Below are 17,907 nucleotides of genomic sequence, written 5' to 3'. Positions count from 1 at the left end.
AGTGTGGTTTCAGAAGTGGTAGAGGATGTTTGGATCAGGTGTTTGCTTTCAAAAATGTATGTGAGAAATACTTAGAAAAGCAAATGGATTTGTATGTAGGATTCATGGATCTGGAGAAGGCATATGATAGCCTTGATAGAGATGCTCTGTAGAAGGTATTAAGAATATATGGGGTGGGGGGCAAGTTGTTAGAAGCAGTGAAAAGTTTTTATCGAGGATGTAAGGCATGTGTATGTGTAGGAAGAGAGGAAAGTGATTGGTTCTCAGTGAATGTTGGTTTGCGGAAGAGGTGGGTGATGTCTCCATGGTTGTTTAATTTGTTTATGGATGGGGTTGTTAGGGAGGTGAATGCAAGAGCTTTGGAAAGAGGGGTAAGTATGAAGTCTGTTGTGGATGAGAGAGCTTGGGAAGTGAGTCAGTTGTTGTTCGCTGATAATACGGCGCTGGTGGCTGATTCGTGTGAGAAACTGCAGAAGCTGGTGACTGAATTTGGCAAAGTGTGTGAAAGAAGAAAGCTAAGAGTAAATGTGAATAAGAGCAAGGTTATTAGGTACAGTTGGGTTAAGGGGCAAGTCAATTGGGAGGTAAGTTAGAATGGAGAAAAACTGGAGGAAGTAAAGTGTTTTAGATATCTGGGAGTGGATTTGGTAGCAGATGGAACCATGGAAGCGGAAGTGAATCATAGGGTGGGGGAGGGGCGAAGGTTCTGCGAGCGTTGAAGAATGTGTGGAAGTTGAGAATATTATCTCGGAAAGCAAAAATGGGTGTGTTTGAAGGAATAGTGGTTCCAACAATGCTATATGGTTGCGAGGCGTGGGCTATAGGTAGAGTTGTGCGAAGGAGGGTGGATGTGCTGGATATGAGATGTTTGAGGACAATGTGTGGTGTTAGGTGGTTTGATCGAGTAAGTAATAATAGTGTCAGAGAGATGTGTGGTAATAAAAAGAGTGTGGTTGAGAGAGCAGAAGAGGGTGTTTTGAAATGGTTTGGTCACATGGAGAGAATGAGTGAGGAAAGATTGACCAAGAGGATATATGTGTCAGAGGTGGAGGGAATGAGAAGTGGGAGATCAAATTGTAGGTGGAAAGATGGAGTGAAAATGATTTTGAGTGATCGGTGCCTGAACATACAGGAGGGTGAAAGGCGTATAAGGAATAGAGTGAATTAGAACGATGTGGTATACCGGGGTCGACGTGATGTCAATGGATTGAACCAGGGCATGTGGAGCGTCTGGGGTAAACCATGGAAACTTCTGTGGGCCTGGATGTGGAAAGGGAGCTGTGGTTTCGGTGCATTATACATGACAGCTAGAGACTGAGTGTGAACGAATGTGGCCATTGTTGTCTTTTCCTAGAGCTACCTCGCGCACATGCGGGGGGAGGGGGTTGTTATTTCATGTGTGGCGGGGTGGCGATGGGAATGAATAAAGGCAGACAGTATGAATTATGTACATGTGTATATATGTATATGTCTGTGTGTGTATATATATGTATATGTTGAGATTTATAGGTATGTATATTTGCGTGTGTGGAAGTGTATTTATATACATGTGTATGTGGGTGGATTGGGCCATTCTTTCGTCTGTTTCCTTGCGCTAACTCGCTAACGCGGGATTCAATGATATTTCTCGTGGTACTGGAGTTAGAGTTGATAACTGATGTGGCATTCCTCCAGTCAGTACAATGATCATACTTTTTAACGTGATTAAACAAGGCATTTGTTTTTTGTCTCGTTCTTATACTATATTTATGTTGCTTAAGTCTGACAGAAAGATCCTTACCAGTCTGCCCAACATAAAATATATCACAATTTCTACATGGTACTTTATAGATGCACCCAGGAGAACTTTGTGGTGAGTTCCTGATCATGATATTCTTTATAGTATTATTGCTGAAGGCAACATTTACATTAAATGATTTAAAGAACATGGGAAGTAAACTTATTATTAAAAGGGATAATTAAAAGATTCTTGGCGTTAATAGGAGGTATGGGCTCAACTCTAAAATATGATTCCTTTGCTAACTTAAGGGATTTATCAATGAAAGATCTAGGGTACTTTAATTTAGATCCAATAAAATATATCTTCTCAAACTCATCATCAATAAACTCTGGACTGCTGCAAATACGTAATGCCCTTAGGAACATGGATTGAAATGATGATAATTTAACTTTGTCATGTTGAGATGATTGATAATGGATATATGAGCATACATTGGTAGGTTTTCTGTATATGGTAAACTTAAACGTGTTTCCTTGACTATGGATCATCCTAAATACATCCCATTCCTCCCCCACTCACCTTACGTCATTTGCTCTCATTTTTCTCCATTCTACACTTAATCTCTCCAGGTACTTCCTCACATAAGTCTCCTTTCCAAGCTCACTTACTCTTACCACTCTCTTCATCCCAACATTCTCTCTTCTTTCCTGAAAACCTCTACAAATCTTTACCTTCGCCTTCACTAGATAATTATCAGACATCCCTCTAGTTGCCCCTCTCAGACTCTCACGTGCCTATCAATTAACACGTAATCCAATAATGCTCTCTGGCCATCTCTCCTACTTACACACGTATACTTATGCATATCTTTCCTTTTGACATAGATATTCCCACTCACCAGTACATTTTCAGCACACAAATCTACAAGCTCTTCACCATTTCCATTTACAACACTGAACACGCTATATGCACCAATTATACCATCAACTACCATATTACTCACCTATGCATTCAAATCACCCATCACTATAACCCTGTCTTGTGCATCAAAGCTGCTAACACACTCACTTAGCTGCTCCCAAAACACTTGCCTCTCATGATCATCCTTCTCATGACCAGATGCATAGGCACCAATAATCACCCATCTCTCTCCGTCCACTTTCAGCTTTACCCAAATCAACTTAGAGTTTACTTTTTTACACTCTGTAACATACTTCCACAGCTCCTCCTTTGCTCTTGTCCTCTCTCCAACCCCTGATTTTACTCCCATGACATTCCCAAATCAATCTTCCCCTTTACCCTTGAGCTTCGTTTCACTCAGAGCCCAAACATCCAGGCTCCTTTCCTTAAACATACTACCTATCTCTCCTTTTTTCTCATCTCGGTTACATCCCGACACATTTAGAGACCCTGATCTGAGCCTTCAAGGAGGATGAGCACTTCCCTCATGACTCCCTCTGTTTCCCATTTTAGAAATTTAAATAAAAGGAGGGAGTTTCCAGCCCCCCACCTCCCGGCTCCAAGTCTCCTACGACACGTGGGGAATACGTTGGAAGTATTCTTTCTTCCCTATTCCCAGGAGATCCATATCTATCTATCTATCTATCTATCTATCTATCTATCTATCTATACATATATATATATATATATATATATATATATATATATATATATATATATATATATATATATATATATATATATATATATATATATATATATATATATATATATATATATATATATATTCGTCACAATAGCCAAGAAATGAAGTTCAAAAGAATGTGTTTTCTCTGTTTGGATGAAGAAATCATTTGCTGAGGATGTTCGATAACCTTGACGGGGCCAATGCTGATCATCTGTTCTAAGGATGTAAAGAGTGAAAGAACTCGTCTGTACTCCTGATCGTGCCACTGGAAATACATAAGAATCAAATTCAGTGAAGCAACAGTTTGATTCACCTTTGACGCTGTGTTTGGATCGTCTGACCCATCAGTTCCAGGATTATTTTCCTTAACCTGACCTGCACTCCGTTCGAGTACGCGGTGTTGTTGACGATCATCGCCAACTGCATCGTGCTGGCTCTGGAGGAACATCTGCCGGAGGGCGACAAGACGCTCCTGGCGCAGAACTTGGAGAAGACGGAGCCTTACTTCCTCTTTATCTTCTGCGTGGAGGCTTCCCTAAAGATCCTGGCCCTCGGCTTTGTCCTTCACCCGAAGTCCTACTTGAGAAACATCTGGAACATCATGGACTTCGTGGTCGTGGTCACGGGTCAGCACCACAAGTAAAGCATCCTCCTCGAAGGCTCAGAGTGGGGTGCCTAAATGTGTGTGGATGTAACCAAGATGTGAAGACCCTTACTGGAAAAACAATCACTCTTGAAGTAGAACCTTCAGACACAATTGAAAATGTGAAGGAAAATAGTGAAATTGGAGAAAAATGTAGCTTAGACATTGAAGCTTATTGATACAGTGGTTAAATTGATGAGAACTGCTATTGACGTTTGTGTAAATGAATTATACATTTCCTTTTTTCCATAGCCAGAGGTTGAACCATTATGTGACATTCTTTTTTTTCATTCATTTCAAGCTAGAAGTTTCAGTTTTCTAAATTGTTTCTTACATTTCTCATATGTATATATATGTATGTGTGTGTGTGTGTGTATATGTGCGTATGTATGTGTATGTGTGTGTATGTGTATATGTATATATATGTGTATATTATCCCTGGGGATAGGGGTGAAAGAATACTTCCCACGTATTCCTCGCGTGTCGTAGAAAGCGACTAGAGGGGACGGGAGCGGGGGGCCAGAAATCCTCCCCTCCTTGTATTAACTTTCTAAAATGGGAAACAGAAGGAGTCACGCGGGGAGTGCTCATCCTCCTCGAAGGCTCAGAGTGGGGTGCCTAAATGTGTGTGGATGTAACCAAGATGTGAAAAAAGGAGAGATAGGTAGTATGTTTGAGGAAAGGAACCTGGATGTTTTGGCTCTGAGTGAAACGAAGCTCAAGGGTAAAGGGGAAGAGTGGTTTGGGAATGTCTTGGGAGTAAAGTCAGGGGTTAGTGAGAGGACAAGAGCAAGGGAAGGAGTAGCAATACTCCTGAAACAGGAGTTGTGGGAGTATGTGATAGAGTGTAAGAAAGTAAATTCTCGATTAATATGGGTAAAACTGAAAGTTGACGGAGAGAGGTGGGTGATTATTGGTGCATATGCACCTGGGCATGAGAAGAAAGATCAAGAGAGGCAAGTGTTTTGGGAGCAGCTGAATGAGTGTGTTAGTGGTTTTGATGCACGAGACCGGGTCATAGTGATGGGTGATTGAATGCAAAGGTGAGTAATGTGACAGTTGAGGGAATAATTGGTATACATGGGGTGTTCAGTGTTGTAAATGGAAATGGTGAAGAGCTTGTAGATTTATGTGCTGAAAAAGGACTGATGATTGGGAATACCTGGTTTAAGAAGCGAGATATACATAAGTATACTTATGTAAGTAGGAGAGATGGCCAGAGAGCGTTATTGGATTACGTGTTAATTGACAGGCGTGCGAAAGAGAGACTTTTGGATGTTAATGTGCTGAGAGGTGCAACTGGAGGGATGTCTGATCATTATCTTGTGGAGGCTAAGGTGAAGATTTGTATGGGTTTTCAGAAAAGAAGAGTGAATGTTGGGGTGAAGAGGGTGGTGAGAGTAAGTGAGCTTGAGAAGGAGACCTGTGTGAGGAAGTACCAGGAGAGACTGAGTACAGAATGGAAAAAGGTGAGAACAATGGAAGTAAGGGGAGTGGGGGAGGAATGGGATGTATTTAGGGAATCAGTGATGGATTGCGCAAAAGATGCTTGTGGCATGAGAAGAGTGGGAGGTGGGTTGATTAGAAAGGGTAGTGAGTGGTGGGATGAAGAAGTAAGAGTATTAGTGAAAGAGAAGAGAGAGGCATTTGGACGATTTTTGCAGGGAAAAAATGCAATTGAGTGGGAGATGTATAAAAGAAAGAGACAGGAGGTCAAGAGAAAGGTGCAAGAGGTGAAAAAAAGGGCAAATGAGAGTTGGGGTGAGAGAGTATCATTAGATTTTAGGGAGAATAAAAAGATGTTCTGGAAGGAGGTAAATAAAGTGCGTAAGACAAGGGAGCAAATGGGAACTTCAGTGAAGGGCGCAAATGGGGAGGTGATAACAAGTAGTGGTGATGTGAGAAGGAGATGGAGTGAGTATTTTGAAGGTTTGTTGAATGTGTTTGATGATAGAGTGGCAGATATAGGGTGTTTTGGTCGAGGTGGTGTGCAAAGTGAGAGGGTTAGGGAAAATGATTTGGTAAACAGAGAAGAGGTAGTGAAAGCTTTGCGGAAGATGAAAGCCGGCAAGGCAGCAGTTTGGATGGTATTGCAGTGGAATTTATTAAAAAAGGGGGTGACTGTATTGTTGACTGGTTGGTAAGGTTATTTAATGTATGTATGACTCATGGTGAGGTGCCTGAGGATTGGCGGAATGCGTGCATAGTGCCATTGTACAAAGGCAAAGGGGATAAGAGTGAGTGCTCAAATTACAGAAGTATAAGTTTGTTGAGTATTCCTGGTAAATTATATGGGAGGGTATTGATTGAGAGGGTGAAGGCATGTACAGAGCATAAGATTGGGGAAGAGCAGTGTGGTTTCAGAAGTGGTAGAGGATGTGTGGATCAGGTGTTTGCTTTGAAGAATGTATGTGAGAAATACTTAGAAAAGCAAATGGATTTGTATGTAGCATTTATGGATCTGGAGAAGGCATATGATAGAGTTGATAGAGATGCTCTGTGGAAGGTATTAAGAATATATGGTGTGGGAGGAAAGTTGTTAGAAGCAGTGAAAAGTTTTTATCGAGGATGTAAGGCATGTGTACGTGTAGGAAGAGAGGAAAGTGATTGGTTCTCAGTAATGTAGGTTTGCGGCAGGGGTGTGTGATGTCTCCATGGTTGTTTAATTTGTTTATGGATGGGGTTGTTAGGGAGGTAAATGCAAGAGTTTTGGAAAGAGGGGCAAGTATGAAGTCTGTTGGGGATGAGAGAGCTTGGGAAGTGAGTCAGTTGTTGTTCGCTGATGATACAGCGCTGGTGGCTGATTCATGTGAGAAACTGCAGAAGCTGGTGACTGAGTTTGGAAAAGTGTGTGGAAGAAGAAAGTTAAGAGTAAATGTGAATAAGAGCAAGGTTATTAGGTACAGTAGGGTTGAGGGTCAAGTCAATTGGGAGGTGAGTTTGAATGGAGAAAAACTGGAGGAAGTGAAGTGTTTTAGATATCTGGGAGTGGATCTGGCAGCGGATGGAACCATGGAAGCGGAGGTGGATCATAGGGTGGGGGAGGGGGCGAAAATCCTGGGGGCCTTGAAGAATGTGTGGAAGTCGAGAACATTATCTCGGAAAGCAAAAATGGGTATGTTTGAAGGAATAGTGGTTCCAACAATGTTGTATGGTTGCGAGGCGTGGGCTATGGATAGAGTTGTGCGCAGGAGGATGGATGTGCTGGAAATGAGATGTTTGAGGACAATGTGTGGTGTGAGGTGGTTTGATCGAGTGAGTAACGTAAGGGTAAGAGAGATGTGTGGAAATAAAAAGAGCGTGGTTGAGAGAGCAGAAGAGGGTGTTTTGAAGTGGTTTGGGCACATGGAGAGGATGAGTGAGGAAAGATTGACCAAGAGGATATATGTGTCAGAGGTGGAGGGAACAAGGAGAAGAGGGAGACCAAATTGGAGGTGGAAAGATGGAGTGAAAAAGATTTTGTGTGATCGGGGCCTGAACATGCAGGAGGGTGAAAGGAGGGCAAGGAATAGAGTGAATTGGAGCGATGTGGTATACCGGGGTTGACGTGCTGTCAGTGGATTGAATCAAGGCATGTGAAGCGTCTGGGGTAAACCATGGAAAGCTGTGTAGGTATGTATATTTGCGTGTGTGGACGTATGTATATACATGTGTATGGGGGGGGGGGTTGGGCCATTTCTTTCGTCTGTTTCCTTGCGCTACCTCGCAAACGCGGGAGACAGCGACAAAGTATGATAAAAAATTAAATAATATATATATTTTTTTTTTTTTTGCTTTGTCGCTGTCTCCCGCGTTTGCGAGGTAGAGCAAGGAAACAGACGAAAGAAACACCCTCTTCTGCTCTCTCAACTACGCTCTTTTTATTTCCACACATCTCTCTTACCCTTACGTTACTTACTCGATCAAACCACCTCACACCACACATTGTCCTCAAACATCTCATTTCCAGCACATCCATCCTCCTGCGCACAACTCTATCAATAGCCCACGCCTCGCAACCATACAACATTGTTGGAACCACTATTCCTTCAAACATACCCATTTTTGCTTTCCGAGATAATGTTCTCGACTTCCACACATTTTTCAAGGCTCCCAGAATTTTCGCCCCCTCCCCCACCCTATGATCCACTTCCGCTTCCATGGTTCCATCCGCTGCCAGATCCACTCCCAGATATCTAAAACACTTCACTTCCTCCAGTTTTTCTCCATTCAAACTCACCTCCCAATTGACTTGACCCTCAACCCTACTGTACCTAATAACCTTGCTCCTATTCACATTTACTCTTAATTTTTTTCTTTCACACACTTTACCAAACTCAGTCACCAGCTTCTGCAGTTTCTCACACGAATCAGCCACCAGCGCTGTATCATCAGCGAACAACAACTGACTCACTTCCCAAGCTCTCTCATCCCCAACAGACTTCATACTTGCCCCTCTTTCCAAAACTCTTGCATTCACCTCCCTAACAACCCCATCCAATCACTTTCCTCTCTTCCTACACATACACATGCCTTACATCCTCGATAAAAACTTTTCACTGCTTCTAACAACTTGCCTCCCACACCATATATTCTTAATACCTTCCACAGAGCATCTCTATCAACTCTATCATATGCCTTCTCCAGATCCATAAATGCTACATACAAATCCATTTGCTTTTCTAAGTATTTCTCACATACATTCTTGAAAGCAAACACCTGATCCACACATCCTCTACCACTTCTGAAACCACACTGCTCTTCCCCAATCTGATGCTCTGTACATGCCTTCACCCTCTCAATCAATACCCTCCCATATAATTTACCAGGAATACTCAACAAACTTATATATATATATATATATATATATATATATATATATATATATTTATTTATTCATTTATTATACTTTGTCGCTGTCTCCCGCGTTTGCGAGGTAGCGCAAGGAAACAGACGAGAAGAAATGGCCCAACCCCCCCCATACACATGTATATACATACGTCCACACACGCAAATATACATACCTACACAGCTTTCCATGGTTTACCCCAGACGCTTCACATGCCTTGATTCAATCCACTGACAGCACGTCAACCCCGGTATACCACATCGCTCCAATTAACTCTATTCCTTGCCCTCCTTTCACCCTCCTGCATGTTCAGGCCCCGATCACACAAAATCTTTTTCACTCCATCTTTCACCTCCAATTTGGTCTACCTCTTCTCCTCGTTCCCTCCACCTCCGACACATATATCCTCTTGGTCAATCTTTCCTCACTCATTCTCTCCATGTGCCCAAACCACTTCAAAACACCCTCTTCTGCTCTCTCAACCACGCTCTTTTTATTTCCACACATCTCTCTTACCCTTACGTTACTCACTCGATCAAACCACCTCACACCACACATTGTCCTCAAACATCTCATTTCCAGCACATCCATCCTCCTGCGCACAACTCTATCCATAGCCCACGCCTCGCAACCATACAACATTGTTGGAACCACTATTCCTTCAAACATACCCATTTTTGCTTTCCGAGATAATGTTCTCGACTTCCACACATTCTTCAAGGCCCCCAGAATTTTCGCCCCCTCCCCCACCCTATGATCCACTTCCGCTTCCATGGTTCCATCCGCTGCCAGATCCACTCCCAGATATCTAAAACACTTCACTTCCTCCAGTTTTTCTCCATTCAAACTCACCTCCCAATTGACTTGACCCTCAACCCTACTGTACCTAATAACCTTGCTCTTATTCACATTTACTCTTAACTTTCTTCTTCCACACACTTTACCAAACTCAGTCACCAGCTTCTGCAGTTTCTCACATGAATCAGCCACCAGCGCTGTATCATCAGCGAACAACAACTGACTCACTTCCCAAGCTCTCTCATCCCCAACTGACTTCATACTTGCCCCTCTTTCCAAAACTCTTGCATTTACCTCCCTAACAACCCCATCCATAAACAAATTAAACAACCATGGAGACATCACACACCCATGCCGCAAACCTACATTCACTGAGAACCAATCACTTTCCTCTCTTCCTACACGTACACATGCCTTACATCCTCGATAAAAACTTTTCACTGCTTCTAACAACCTTCCTCCCACACCATATATTCTTAATACCTTCCACAGAGCATCTCTATGAACTCTATCATATGCCTTCTCCAGATCCATAAATGCTACATACAAATCCATTTGCTTTTCTAAGTATTTCTCACATACATTCGTCAAAGCAAACACCTGGTCTACACATCCTCTACCACTTCTGAAACCACACTGCTCTTCCCCAATCTGATGCTCTGTACATGCCTTCACCCTCTCAATCAATACCCTCCCATATAATTTACCAGGAATACTCAACAAACTTATACCTCTGTAATTTGAGCACTCACCCTTATCCCCTTTGCCTTTGTACAATGGCACTATGCACGCATTCCGCCAATCCTCAGGCACCTCACCATGAGTCATACATACATTAAATAACCTTACCAACCAGTCAACAATACAGTCACCCCCTTTTTTAATAAATTCCACTGCAATACCATCCAAACCTGCTGCCTTGCCGGCTTTCATCTTCCGCAAAGCTTTCACTACCTCTTCTCTTTTTACCAAATCATTTTCCCTAACCCTCTCACTTTGCACACCACCTCGATCAAAACACCCTATATCTGACACTCTATCATCAAACACATTCAAGAAACTTTCAAAATACTCACTCCATCTCCTCATATCACCACTACTTGTTATCACCTCACCATATATATATATATATATATATATATATATATATATATATATATATATATATATATATATATATATTGGAAAGGATCACAATTTTGCGCGTGATCAAATATTCCTATGAGTCCACTACTAAAGCAGATAAGGCTAACACTGTTGTGATTATAGACAAAAGTAACTTTTTATCTAAAATGAATGATCTTCTAAATGATAACACAACATATTCTAAACTTAGTAAAAATCCCTTAGAAGCAGTTAATTCTCACTTCAATAAAGAAATGAAGTTGTTGTTGAAAGGTAACATTTCTCTTATCAAAAATTTGTCATCTTTGTCCCCTTCATTGCCATATATGTATGGACTTATCAAAACACATAAACAAAATTTTCCAGCAAGACCTATAGTTAGTTCAGTAGGCTCCATCACATATAAATCATCAAAATGGTTAGTTTCCTTATTAAGCCCTTTAGTGGGTAAGGTATCAAATTCTAATATCATGAACAATGTAGATTTAGTCAACAAGCTAAGCAATATCAATATTAATTTTGATTTCAAACTAGTTAGCTTTGATGTTTCCTCACTTTTCACTAAAGTTCCAGTTGATGACCTTTTAGAAGATCTATTTGATGTCTTGGATGATATTCAATTACCTGTTTCAAAGCCTAATTTCATTGAACTGATAAAATTGTGTATAAAAGACTGTATTTCAATTTAATGGAGATTATTATGCTCAAAAATTTGGTATGGCGATGGGTAATCCTCTTTCACCTGTACTAAGTAATCTTTATATGGAATTTTTTGAAACAAAATTACTAAAGGATATCTTACCTTCTAATGCAATTTGGTTTAGGTATGTAGATGATGTTCTTTGTGTTTGGCCAACAAATGAAAATTTACAAATATTTCTCCCCTCACTTAACAATTTAGTACCTTCCATCAAATTTACTGTAGAAAATGAAAATAATGGTATGTTACCATTTTTAGATTCCATGATCCATAGACAAGGAAACAAGTTTAAGTTTAGCATATACAGAGAACCCACCAATGTATGCTCATATATCCATTATTACTCATCTCAACATGACAGAGTTAAATTATCATCATTTTAATCTATGTTCCTAAGGGCATTACGTATTTGCAGTCCAGAGTTTATTGATGATGAGTTTGAAAAGATATATTCCATTGGATCTAAGTTAAAGTACCCTAGATCTTTCATTGATAAATCCCTTAAGTTAGCAAAGAAATCATTTTATAGAGTTGAGCCCAAACCTTCCATTGACACCAAGAATCTTTTAGTTCTCCCTTTTAACAATAATTTCACTTTGCTTCCCATGTTGCTTAAATCCTTTAATGTAAATGTTGCCTTTAGCAATAATAATACTATAAAGAATATCTTAATCAGGAATTCACCAGAAAATTCTCTTGGTTGCATCTATAAAGTTCCTTGTGGAAACTGTGATAAATTTTATGTTGGTCAGACTGGTAAGGATCTTTCTGTTAGACTTAAGCAACATAAATATGGTATAAGAACGGGACAAGAATCAAATGCCTTGTTTAATCATGTTAAAAACTATGATCATTGTATTGACTGGAGTAACGCCATCTCAGTTATTAACTCTAACTCTATTACCAAGAGAAATATCATTGAATCTTCTATTATTAAATACACAAAGAATTATAATCTTAATATTAGTGATAGTGTTGTAAATGGAAATGGTGAAGAGCTTGTAGATTTATGTGCTGAAAAAGGACTGATGATTGGGAATACCTGGTTTAAAAAGCGAGATATACATAAGTATACTTATGTAAGTAGGAGAGATGGCCAGAGAGCGTTATTGGATTACGTGTTAATTGACAGGCGTGCGAAAGAGAGACTTTTGGATGTTAATGTGCTGAGAGGTGCAACTGGAGGGATGTCTGATCATTATCTTGTGGAGGCTAAGGTGAAGATTAGTATGGGTTTTCAGAAAAGAGGAGTGAATGTTGGGGTGAAGAAGGTGGTGAGAGTAAGTGAGCTTGGGAAGGAGACCTGTGTGGGGAAGTACCAGGAGAGACTGTGTACAGAATGGAAAAAGGTGAGAACAATGGAAGTAAGGGGAGTCGGGGAGGAATGGGATGTATTTAGGGAATCAGTGATGGATTGCGCAAAAGATGCTTGTGGCATGAGAAGAGTGGGAGGTGGGCTGTTTAGAAAGGGTAGTGTGTGGTGGGATGAAGAAGTAAGAGTATTAGTGAAAGAGAAGAGAGAGGCATTTGGACGATTTTTGCAGGGAAAAAATGCAATTGAGTGGGAGAAGTATAAAAGAAAGAGACAGGAGGTCAAGAGAAAGGTGCAAGAGGTGAAAAAAAGGGCAAATGAGAGTTGGGGTGAGAGACTATCAGTAAATTTTAGGGAGAATAAAAAGATGTTCTGGAAGGAGGTAAATAGGGTGCGTAAGACAAGGGAGCAAATGGGAACTTCAGTGAAGGGCGTAAATGGGGAGGTGATAACAAGTAGCGGTGATGTGAGAAGGAGATGGAATGAGTATTTTGAAGGTTTGTTGAATGTGTCTGATGACAGAGTGGCAGATATAGGGTGTTTTGGTCGAGGTGGTGTGCAAAGTGAGAGGGTTAGGGAAAATGATTTGGTAAACAGAGAAGAGGTAGTAAAAGCTTTGCGGAAGATGAAAGCCGGCAAGGCAGCAGGTTTGGATGGTATTGCAGTGGAATTTATTAAGAAAGGGGGTGACTGTATTGTTGACTGGTTGGTAAGGTTATTTAATGTATGTATGACTCATGGTGAGGTGCCTGAGGATTGGCGGAATGCGTGCATAGTGCCATTGTACAAAGGCAAAGGGGATAAGAGTGAGTGCTCAAATTACAGAGGTATAAGTTTGTTGAGTATTCCTGGTAAATTATATGGGAGGGTATTGATTGAGAGGGTGAAGGCATGTACAGAGCATCAGATTGGGGAAGAGCAGTGCGGTTTCAGAAGTGGTAGAGGATGTGTGGATCAGGTGTTTGCTTTGAAGAATGTATGTGAGAAATACTTAGAAAAGCAAATGGATTTGTATGTAGCATTTATGGATCTGGAGAAGGCATATGATAGAGTTGATAGAGATGCTCTGTGGAAGGTATTAAGAATATATGGTGTGGGAGGCAAGTTGTTAGAAGCAGTGAAAAGTTTTTATCGAGGATGTAAGGCATGTGTACGTGTAGGAAGAGAGGAAAGTGATTGGTTCTCAGTGAATGTAGGTTTGCGGCAGGGGTGTGTGATGTCTCCATGGTTGTTTAATTTGTTTATGGATGGGGTTGTAAAGGAGGTAAATGCAAGAGTCCTGGAAAGAGGGGCAAGTATGAAGTCTGTTGGGGATGAGAGAGCTTGGGAAGTGAGTCAATTGTTGTTCGCTGATGATACAGCGCTGGTGGCTGATTCATGTGAGAAACTGCAGAAGCTGGTGACTGAGTTTGGTAAAGTGTGTGGAAGAAGAAAGTTGAGAGTAAATGTGTACAGTAGGGGTGAGGGTCAAGTCAAGTGGGAGGTGAGTTTGAATGGAGAAAAACTGGAGGAAGTGAAGTGTTTTAGATATCTGGGAGTGGATCTGTCAGCGGATGGAACCATGGAAGCGGAAGTGGATCATAGGGTGGGGGAGGGGGCGAAAATTCTGGGAGCCTTGAAAAATGTGTGGAAGTCGAGAACATTATCTCGGAAAGCAAAAATGGGTATGTTTGAGGGAATAGTGGTTCCAACAATGCTGTATGGTTGCGAGGCGTGGGCTATGGATAGAGATGTGCGCAGGAGGATGGATGTGCTGGAAATGAGATGTTTGAGGACAATGTGTGGTGTGAGGTGGTTTGATCGAGTAAGTAACGTAAGGGTAAGAGAGATGTGTGGAAATAAAAAGAGCGTGGTTGAGAGAGCAGAAGAGGGTGTTTTGAAATGGTTTGGGCACATGGAGAGAATGAGTGAGGAGAGATTGACCAAGAGGATATATGTGTCGGAGGTGGAGGGAACGAGGAGAAGAGGGAGACCAAATTGGAGGTGGAAAGATGGAGTGAAAAAGATTTTGTGTGATCGGGGCCTGAACATGCAGGAGGGTGAAAGGAGGGCAAGAAATAGAGTGAATTGGAGTCATGTGGTATACAGGGGTTGACGTGCTGTCAGTGGATTGAAGCAAGGCATGTGAAGCGTCTGGGGTAAACCATGGAAAGCTGTGTAGGTATGTATATTTGCGTGTGTGGACGTGTGTATGTACATGTGTATGGGGGGGGGGGGGTTGGGCCATTTCTTTCGTCTGTTTCCTTGCGCTACCTCGCAAACGCGGGAGACAGCGACAAAGTATAAAAAAAAAAAAAAAAAAAAAAAAAAAAATTAGTGATAGTCTGTACAAATTAGATAACTTTATTGTTAATAAGATTTGTAAAATGATAAGTTTATGAACGCTCGTTGTATGTTTTGGACAATCACATGTTTACCAAATGGCGTCCTAGCTTCGTCTCTTCCATGTATATCAACTGACTGTTGTATTCCTCTCTTGTGTCTCCCCTGATGATGGGATTATTACACGAAAGTGCACTTGGGAACTTTTCGTGTTTCATTTTCCCCGTGGACTCATAGGAATATTTGCTCTGTCGCTGTCTCCCGCGTTTGCGAGGTAGCGCAACGAAACAGACGAAAGAAATGGCCCAACCCACCCCATACACAATGTATATACATGCACATCCACACACGCAAATATACATACCTATACATCTCAATGTACACATATATATACACACACAGACACATACATATATACCCATGTACACAATTCACACTGTCTGCCTTTATTCATTCCCATCGCCACATCGCCACACATGGAATACCATCCCCCTCCCCCCTCATGTGTGCGAGGTAGCACTAGCAAAAGACAACAAAGGCGCCATTCGTTCACACTCAGTCTCTAGCTGTCTTGCAATAATGCCCGAAAAAACACCTCCCTTTCCACATCCAGGCCCAACACAACTTTCCTTGGTTTATCCCAGACGCTTCACATGCCCTGATTCAATCCACAGACATCACGTCAAAGCAGGTATACCACATCGATCCAATTCACTCTATTCCTTGAACGCCTTTCACCCTCCTGCATGTTCAGGCCCCGATCACACGAAATCTTTTTCACTCCATCTTTCCACCTCCAATTTGGTCTCCCACTTCTCGTTCCCTCCACCTCCGACACACATATCCTCTTGGTCAATCTTTCCTCACTCATTCTCTCCATGTGCCCAAACCATTTCAAAACACCCTCTTCTGCTCTCTCAACCACGCTCTTTTTATTTCCACACATCTCTCTTACCCTTACATTACTTTCTCGATCAAACCACCTCACACCACACATTGTCCTCAAACATCTCATTTCCCGCAAATCCACCCGCCTGCGCACAACTCTATCAATAGTCCACGCCTCGCAACCATACAACATTGTTGGAACCACTATTCCTTCAAACATACCCATTTTAGCTTTCCGAGATAATGTTCTCGACTTCCACACATTCTTCAAGGCTCCCAGGATTTTCGCCCCCTCCCCCACCCTATGATTCACTTCCGCTTCCATGGTTCCATCCGCTGCCAGATCCACTCCCAGATATCTAAAACACTTTACTTCCTCCAGTTTTTCTCCATTCAAACTTACCTCCCAATTAACTTGACCCTCAACCCTACTGTACCTAATAACCTTGCTCCTATTCACATTTACTCTTAACTTTCTTCTTTCACACACTTTACCAAACTCAGTCACCAGCTTCTGCAGTTTCTCACATGAATCAGCCACCAGCGCTGTATTATCAGCGAACAACAACTGACTCACTTCCCAAGCTCTCTCATCCCCAACAGACTTCATACTTTCCCCTCTTTCCAAAACTCTTGCATTCGCCTCCCTAACAACCCCATCCATAAAAAATTAAACAACCATGGAGACATCACACACCCCTGCCGCAAACCTACATTCACTGAGAACCAATCACTTTCCTCTCTTCCTACACGTACACATGACTTACATCCTCGATAAAAACTTTTCACTGCTTCTAACAACTTGCCTCCCACACCATATATTCTTAATACCTTCCACAGAACATCTCTATCAACTCTATCATATGCCTTCTCCAGATCCATAAATGCTACATACAAATCCATTTGCTTTTCTAAGTGTTTCTCACATACATTCGTCAAAGCAAACACCTGATCCAAACATCCTATACCACTTCTGAAACCACACTGCTCATCCCCAATCTGATGCTCTGTACATGACTTCACCCTCTCAATCAATACCCTTCCATATGATTTACCAGGAATACTCAACAAACTTTTACCTCTGTAATTTGAGCACTCACTCTTATCCCCTTTGCCTTTGTACAATGGTACTATGCGCGCATTCCGCCAATCCTCAGGCATCTCACCATGAGTCATACACACATTAAATAACCTTACCAACCAGTCAACAATATAGTCACCCCCTTTTTTAATAAATTCCACTGAAATACCATCCAAACCTGCTGCCTTGCCGGCTTTCATCTTCCGCAAAGCTTTTACTACCTCTTCTCTGTTTACCAAATCATCTTCCCTAACCCTCTCACTTTCCACAACACCTCGACCAAAACACCCTATATCTGCCACTCTATCATCAAACACATTCAACAAACCTTCAAAATACTCACTCCATCTCCTTCTCACATCACCACTACCTGTTATCACCTCCCCATTTGCGCCCTTCACTGAAGTTCCCATTTGCTCCCTTGTCTTACGCACTTTATTTACCTCCTTCAAGAACATCTTTTTATTTTCCCTAAAATTTAATGATACTCTCTCACCCCAACTCTCATTTGCCCTCTTTTTCACCTCTTGCACCTTTCTCTTGACCTCCTGTCTCTTTCTTTTATACATCTCCCACTCAATTGCTTTTTTTCTCTGCAAAAATCGTCCAAATGCCTCTCTCTTCTCTTCCACTAATAATCTTACTTCTTCATCCCACCACTCACTACCCTTTCTAATCAACCCACCTCCCACTCTTCTCATGCCACAAGCATCTTTTGCGCAATCCATCACTGATTCCCTAAATACATCCCATTCCTCCCCCACTCCCCTTACTTCCATTGTTCTCACCTTTTTCCATTCTGTACTCAGTCTCTCCTGGTACTTCCTCACACAAGTCCCCTT

The 17,907-nt window shown here is 41.6% G+C and overlaps 1 protein-coding gene across 1 annotated transcript in view; it reads left to right on the top strand.

Moving 5' to 3' along the window:
• LOC139758947 (uncharacterized) overlaps positions 1–17,907 on the top strand; it is a 179,256-nt gene that overhangs the window by 24,712 nt on the left and 136,637 nt on the right. The gene's annotated exons all lie outside the window — the stretch shown is intronic.

This window comes from Panulirus ornatus, chromosome 32 (genome assembly GCF_036320965.1).
Source record: "Panulirus ornatus isolate Po-2019 chromosome 32, ASM3632096v1, whole genome shotgun sequence".
NCBI classification, from domain to species: Eukaryota; Metazoa; Arthropoda; class Malacostraca; order Decapoda; family Palinuridae; genus Panulirus; species Panulirus ornatus.
The sequence above is the reverse complement of the archived record's forward strand: the minus strand, read 5'-3'. Positions and strand labels throughout refer to the sequence as shown.